The 7,781-nt window shown below is 46.8% G+C and overlaps 1 protein-coding gene across 1 annotated transcript in view; it reads right to left on the reverse strand.

Annotated features, from left to right (window-relative positions):
• Window positions 1-7,781, reverse strand: part of CD151 (CD151 molecule (Raph blood group)) — a 33,709-nt gene that overhangs the window by 25,575 nt on the left and 353 nt on the right. Inside the window, 1 exon segment of the mRNA XM_009323425.1 lies at window positions 6,214-6,216. The gene's annotated coding sequence lies outside the window, so the exon portion shown is untranslated.

Below are 7,781 nucleotides of genomic sequence, written 5' to 3' on the forward strand. Positions count from 1 at the left end.
TCGGAAGAGTAAAAATGAGAAAACTCATGGCTTGAGATAAAGACAGTTTAATAGGTAAAGGAAAAGCCACGCACGCAAGCAAAGCAAAACAAGGAATTCATTCACTACTTCCCATCAGCAGGCAGGTGTTCAGCCATCTCCAGGAAAGCAGGGCTCCATCATGCGTAATGGTTACTTGGGAAGACAAACACTGTAACTCCAAATGTCCCCCCCTTCCTTCTTCTTCCCCCAGCTTTATATACTGAGCATGACGTCATATGGAATGGAATATCCATTTGGTCAGTTGGGTTCAGCTGTCCCAGCTGTGTCCCTTCCCAACTTCTTGTGCACCCCCATCCTACTCGCTGGTGGGGTGGTGCGAGAAGCAGAAAAGGCCTTGACTCTGTGTAAGCACTGCTCAGCAATACTGAAAAACATCCCTGTATTATCAACACTGTTTTCAGCACAAAACCAAAACACAGCCCCATACCAGCTACTGTGAGGAAAATTAACTCTGCCCCAGTCAAAACCAGCATGCCATTGATAGCCACACTCCAGTCATGGGATTTGTCCCACCAAGTTTCAGTAATGGCAAGTAGGTTGTAGCTTTCTAGCAGCACAGTGGCTTCCAGATCCTCCTGTTTGTTGTCCATACTGCATGCACTGGTGCAGAGGCACTTCAGCTGGGCTGTTGGCCGTGTTACCTTTTTAGAGGAACACACCTTATTCCATTGAGGTATTTCACCAGTGTTTCCCTGTTGGCTCCTGTTACCTCAGGAGCCCCTGGCTCCTCTCTGTAAGACTTCAAGTGTGCTCCAGTGTACCCAGCACGTCGCAGAGCAACAGGCTGAGGGCTCTTGCTAGCACCCTGTCCCTCTAACCTTGGCATGTTGTCCCATGGCTTGTCATTTCTGTGGAGGCAGCTAGGCTGCATAAGGCTGCTGCACTGGAAAATGGCCTCTAGCATTCCCTCTGTCCCCTGCTTTTCGAAGATTGCAAACTTTTTGCAATCATTTGTACTGCCACATCCTCAGCCATCTCACCCTCATCCCACAGCAGGCAAGTTTGATTCTCCCTGCAATCTGCTTCCACTGGCATTGAAGGCAGCAAGGATGGAGAGGGGGATAGCAATTCTTCCTCCCTAACCTGTCTGTTTGGATACTGAATTAATGATCCTTTGATCTACATCCTGACACTAACTTACTTCACAGCCTAAGGCTTAAACTCTTATCTGTTGCCCGTACTGAGATATGGAAGCAGTAATACTTCCTGACTTGCCTGGGTGGGATAATGGGCTGTTTTCAAACCACCCGGAAAGAGAAAAAAAGTTACTTTTTATTAGCAGATCAAATTTAACACAATTCATAACCATTTTAACTTCCTATTATCTTCAAGGCAAGGTTCCTGCAGGCCTTTATCTAGCATAGTATGGGCGACACACCTTCATTTATAATCAGCTTGGATTAGTCCTGCTTCCATTCCCTAGGAAAAGGAATGCTCTGGTAAGAGCTAGAAACTTGTTGATTCACATTACTATGTAGCCTCTACACCACAAAAACATCTCTTGAGAGAAACAGTGGAAATACCAGCACTTGAGCCATTGAGAAGCAGGCCAAAGAAAGTCCTGTAATCATTAATTAAAGTAAAGATCAGACAAGGGAGCTTTCTGAGGAACTGGGGAGAGGAGGGAAGGCACAGGCAGCGCGGTCACCTGCAAAGCAAGCAATAGCTCTGAAGCATCCTCAGTCGTGAGGCTGGGCCCAAACTCTCCTCGAGCAGCCCTGGTGCCCTACCATTTATCCATCTGCTTCATGCTGCTCCCACACTCCTGCCCTTTCAGAAGAGAAAGCCGACCCAGGATGCAAAGCTGAATGCTTTGCTTTCCATCTCAGCATGTTGGAGCATGCTAGAAAGTAAACGTACTTGTGCCTCTAGGGCTAGGGAGAAGGCAAAACACAAGCCAGACATCCAGTGAGGCAAAGAAGCTCCTTCTCAGGAACTGTCATTTATACTTGTGTGTGAGGCAGGCACACAGAACAGATTTGGGTCCAAAACCCTCCCCCCTGACCCTTCACATGGAAGCTGAACTCATTTAGCACTGCTGAATGAGATTCCCCAGACCACAGCTTGGAAACTGCCTTTATCTCCTTCTGCTAGTTGTCTAAACTGATTATGTGCTCCTGAGGGCATGGAGTCATCTTCCTTGACCGTACAGTACCTAGCACAAAAGGATCTCGCCCCGAGCCTTTTAGGGGCTGCTGAGAAATGAGAAATACAAAGCAATGTTTTCCAGCCACATCACCTGCCCCTACCAGGAATGTGTACAGTGGTTCTGGGAGAGGTGGAGACAACTTGGAAAGACACCTACATTCAACAAGAAGTAAGATCTCTTGGCCATCTTTGGCAGACCCTGCTTGGCCCTACCTCTGAAGAACTTAGAGAGGATAAGCAATATCCCACCCTGGGAGTTTGGGAGGATCTCACCTCAACACCCTCTGGGCCTAGGCATTATCTCCACAGGCGCATCACAGTCCTGCTGTCACCCCTCAGGACGCTTGCCAAATCCCTCCTTTCTTCTACTCTGGCTCGAGCTGCTGCGTTTGAATAGACCCCTCAAGAGAGATGCAGACCCTTAATTCCTGCTAATTTTGATGACAGTCAGGTATCCAGTGAGGAATTGTGTGCCTAACACACATGAGAAGCCGCCTGCTCTGAGACAAGTGCTGTCTCTCAGGAGAAGACCACTAGCCCTTCCACTCATTTTTTTGAGACTGTTTACTCCCCAGGGGAGGGACTTACTGAAGCATAAATAACAATGAGCATAAATTTCAAACTCAGCAAGGATTTACATGTTCAGCACCACACACATATCTGCGAATTAAGTGTTTTATGAGGGGGTTAGTCAAACCTTGGCAAGGTGATGGCTGGCTTCAGGATCCTTGAGGATAAAAGGAACCCTAGTGTAAAACCAATTTCACAACCATTAAGAAAAAGAAAGCGTGAAAGAGAAAGAGTGATCGAGCGTGCCCGGGACTGCGTGTGTCTGTGCTCTAGCACTGGTCCACTACAAAGCAAACACAAAACCCTTCATAGGGCTTTCTGGTCCTAACAAAACATACACAGCCAGCCACATCCTGAAAGCAGAAAGCCCCTGCCTGCTGCTCCCAGAAGTGGATAAGCAGGGAAGCAAACGGCCCCTCCAAACACCCAGGCTCCACTGGGAGCTGGAAGGCAGGCAACAGACCAGTATGCACTGCGCAACCAATGGGAACTCCTTCTGCGTCAAACAACATCCTCTTGTACCTCATAAGGCCTCCTTTATCCTGAAGGATCCCGAAGCACTTTACGCTATTTATACACAGGAACCAGAACCACTTCAGTAGTCATTGAACTGAGGAGAGGAACAATAACCATCTCTTTTCTCTCACTCGAAGCACCAGAAATCAGTGCCTGGCATGTGTTTGCAGAGAGCTCATAGCAACGAGGGTTTGCCACGACAGGGAACAATAGTTCAGATAGGTCAGGGCTAGCCAACAGACAAGACAAGCTCTTCACTGCAGCCTGCTATTGGTATTTTAAATTCTATTTTCCCAACTCTGTTCATGGGCATTGTGGGGTTTTTTTATTTGTTTTGTTTTTTTAAAGCAGGGCTTTATCTGCACTGGAGAACATACCAGTAGCATTAAACCACATTTCTAAAAAAACCAGTTTGTGCAGAATCAGCTTTCCACCTGATCCCTTCCTATTCATTACCTTCCTATTCATTACATTCATTTTCAGCTCAGCTCTCAGAAGCGAAGCCACTGGGTCCTCAGTGTTTTCAGGGAGTGCTCACAAAACCTCCCTGCCCTGTAGCCATGCCAGTACTAGGACCAAGCCAACAAGCGCTAAAAATCCTGGGAGGATAAAAATCCTCCCAGCCCCCACAAAGCCTATTCAGGCAATTCTGTACATGAATTCAAAGCGCTCTCCAAATTATGCAGTGATGATAATCATTTGTTCACTCTCTACAAACAGCTGGGTTTTTACACAGTGGTTTGAGCTCAGGGCAAAGACTAACCTGAGAACACGTGCTGTGTTGTAGCTAGCGCGCAGTCACTCAAAATTCAGCTGCAGTCTCATCACAGAGGTACTTTCAGTTTCATTCCCTACAAATCTCTGCAGTGAAAAGGTGACTAGCTAAAAGCCAGTAGATTTTCTACCTACCCACAGTATCAGGTGCATATCCCATGGCAGGCCATCACCTTCACCTCACTGAGCTCACAAACAAATTGTGGGACTTCAAATCCCACTGTCAAAAATATGTGCAGCAGTTTTTAGAAGAGAGGGCAGGCAGCTGGTGTGTCACCACAGGGTACATTTCTAGCCTCTCAATGACGCAATGTTCTATAATCTCACTGCCTGAAAGACCCTTTGCCTCCTCAAAGCATCCCAACAAAGAAAAAAAAAGGTAGCACGTTATAACAGGAGCACAGAGAGATCAAGTGACTCTCCCAGCAGAGAGAAGGGGTGGATTCGCTCTCCTCGCATCTCAACATCCATCCTCCATCCACCAAGCTGTTCTGTCCTCTGGAAGACCATTGCAGAACACAAAGCTGTAAAACACAAAGTTTTCAAGCTACTTGTTAGCACTGCCCTGCCTGTGCCTGAGACACCTGACTGCAGACTGCACAAAGCAAGAAGTTCATGAAAAGCTGGCACCAGCTTTAGCTTTTGTACAGAACTTGTTCTGCTTTGAGTAGGCTGTTCCTGATCGCACTTTCTGCAGTGTAAACAAGCAAAGCAAAAGTCTCTGGAGTCAGCCCACAGATCTCTCCCAGGCACCCTGCCACAGTTTCAACTCCACAAAGATCACATTTTAAAAGTAGCTGAGAAGGGATTTGACAGTGGAGACTAAGGTTAGCGGTCTTACTGCTTCAGCCATGTTGCTGATTAGCTCAGGACTGGTGCCAGCCATGCCACAGGAAGCCTCTCAGTATGTCAGCAACGGAGCTGGTACCTGCGGTCCTAGGAATGGGTCAACGTGCTCTGCAGCACCCCAGGGCACCGACAGAAAAGGGAACATCATGCAGCCACAGAACGGAGTGACACCAGCTCTAGCTCAGCATGGCAGCTAGAGGTATACCAGTGACAGTATCAGGAGCCTCCCTTCCTACCCAGGACAGCCACCTCATACGGGAACACTCTCGCATCTGGAATTACCCACTTTGCTAACAGCAGCACCAGGAATGGCCAAGAAGTCTCTTCTGACTATCGGTCCTTATATATCCCTAACGTCCATGTCTCTGAGGATGTTTTGGAGTGATCATTGAACGCTTTGAGGAGTTATATTCCCCTCCAGAGCTAAAAACACTTTACTAGAGTCAGATCAAATATCAAGCACAGTCAAGGGCAAATTAAATGACATTTCATTTCCCAGACCTGTAAGTCCAAGTTTATAGGAGCTGTCTCTCCTGTTGCTATAGGAGCAATGCTAGAAAAAATGCTCAATCCATGCTGCTTAAGACTGCTGAAAAGGACCATTCTTCCAGTAAAAATTAAACAACCCACAGCCAAAAATAAAACACTCCTCCCCCTTCCGCCTCACTCTTGTGTAGCAGGTTTTAATGACTCCACCAAAACCATTTACGCAGCTGTTTTTAGACCAGCCTGCAAACTTGAGGGGGAGGCACCAGCATGTGAATAAATAACTGGGAGGCAAGGGCTATCCTCCAGGCAATTACTTGCTGGCCCTTCGCCAAGGCTGGGGGGAGAGGGAAAAAATAAAAAGAAGTCCCTGACCCCAGAGCACATGCCAACAAGCTCTAAAGAAATCCCCCAGCCCCAAGCCATCAACCACTTCCCTGAAACACCTCACTCCATGGGTCTGTATAGGGACCTGCACACAGAGGCACCGGGACCTGGGCTTGCTCAGGTCCTCTCCGCTGCTTCAAATAAACACACAGGCCAAGGGCAGCTCTCCATGAAGGGTACGGAGCTATAATCAGTACAGAAACTTTGGCAAGTCTGTCTCAGCATATCATCCACTTCATTTGGAGCTAGCAGGAATAAGTAACTGGAAAAAGGTTCCTCTAACAGATGCCAGCACAAACCAGCTGGACTTCAAACGAAGCCGGGAAATCCTGCAGGGGATTTCTCCACCAACCCACCCTCAGGTTACCCTAGCACCATATGAACAAGCTTCAATTTAAAGGAAAGCCTAAAAGGAGTTTGAAACTTAATCCTCCCTGCTACCCCCTCTGCCTTGGAGGTCAATTTTCAAGCCAAGAGGGGACCGTATCATCTCATCTGATCTCCTGTTATTTTAAAGGTTAAAATTTTAAAGGCTAAAAGTAGTCCGTTCTACAACTCTGGGATACCTTAGATTAACCCTCAAGTACCAGGAAGACTCAAGAAGACTTCAGGAGATGGGAGAAACCACATACTTTGTTCCCTCAGGAGCCTCTCAAAATGTTACTGGCACATACTTGGCATTCAGACCACTGGCTTCTTTGAGCTCAGCAGAAAGCAGCAAAGCATTTTCCTCTGCGTGTAAGAGACGGGAACATGGCAAACATCCGGTGCTGGGCAGACTCATTATTCATCTTCTCAATGCACCCCATGCCATTAGTGAGCAGGAGGGGAAAACAGTCCACAGCATGGTTCACTTGTAGGTTATTTAAGACACTCAGTAAGTCCTTAAACATTAAAACCAAAAAATACTCAGAGAAAATCCAGGAACAACACAGACAAAAGTTTCTGAAGAAACTGAGTAACTACCTTCACTTTGACCTGAATTTCAGTCAGTACTGAATGCCCACTGTGAAAATGAGGTCCCTTTAGGGTATCAAGGGATAGAGGAACCCAGAAAACAAAAGTCACTGCTTGCTTTTGAAGAATTTAGATAAAACTCTAAAATTCATGCTGGAAGGATCCAGGGCAATTCTGGCACAGAAAATAATCCTCCTATTACTGACCTCAGACAAAAGGGTGTTTCAGCACTGACCACTCTGGTGTCAGGGCCACCTTCCTGCCACTCAGAAAACTCCTCACTGCACTGGTATATGTGCATACAAAAGCAGCATCTGACTTGGTAACCACTACTGTGTGCACAGACACAGGAAAACAAAAAAGACTATTTGGTCAGGGTAATACAGGGAGAGGGGACCTGGGCTCACCAGGTTATGGTTATCAATGTCAAAAATTGGGAGGACACTGCTGATCTGCAGCAGTTATGCCCTTCGTACACAGGGAAACCAGCTTCGCACTTACACACTTGTAAATACACTGTTGACAAGAATTACACTGATATAACTACAATAATTTAATTTGGATACTCTCACTGCTCTCATCTAAGTCAGCTTTTTCCTCCCTTCTTTTTTTCATAAAAACTTGTTAAAATTCCTGATTAAGTAGCAAACAATAAAACCTTTTTTTTTCCACAAGGGGGTTTTCCTCCACATGGAGACAGACGGAGTCAAAGCAAAGCTCATGACACCAGTGAAAGCAGATTTTTTCCTCTGCAACTGTGTCTGCTTTTCCCTCCTTCCAGGCTTCTTGCAGCACACCTGTAAGTCAGGATCCACGGTTCCCCCGTGCCTGACCAACTCTGACAGCAAAAGGCCCAGTGAAGTCAGCAACCAGGATTTTTTCCTGGTTTAAGCACAGTGGTTTAAATTCCCTTTTTTCCTGCCGTGGGACACATTGCACACACTGGAGGTAAGGCCTAGGGAGCACACAATGGACAGAGCAGGCTTTTGTTAGGCTCTCCAAAGCCCATCCCTGAGGCTGAGTGCAGCCTCATTCTCCACGTACAGCATAGG

The sequence above is a fragment of the Pygoscelis adeliae genome, unplaced genomic scaffold (genome assembly GCF_000699105.1).
Source record: "Pygoscelis adeliae isolate BGI_AS28 unplaced genomic scaffold, ASM69910v1 Scaffold5, whole genome shotgun sequence".
NCBI classification, from domain to species: Eukaryota; Metazoa; Chordata; class Aves; order Sphenisciformes; family Spheniscidae; genus Pygoscelis; species Pygoscelis adeliae.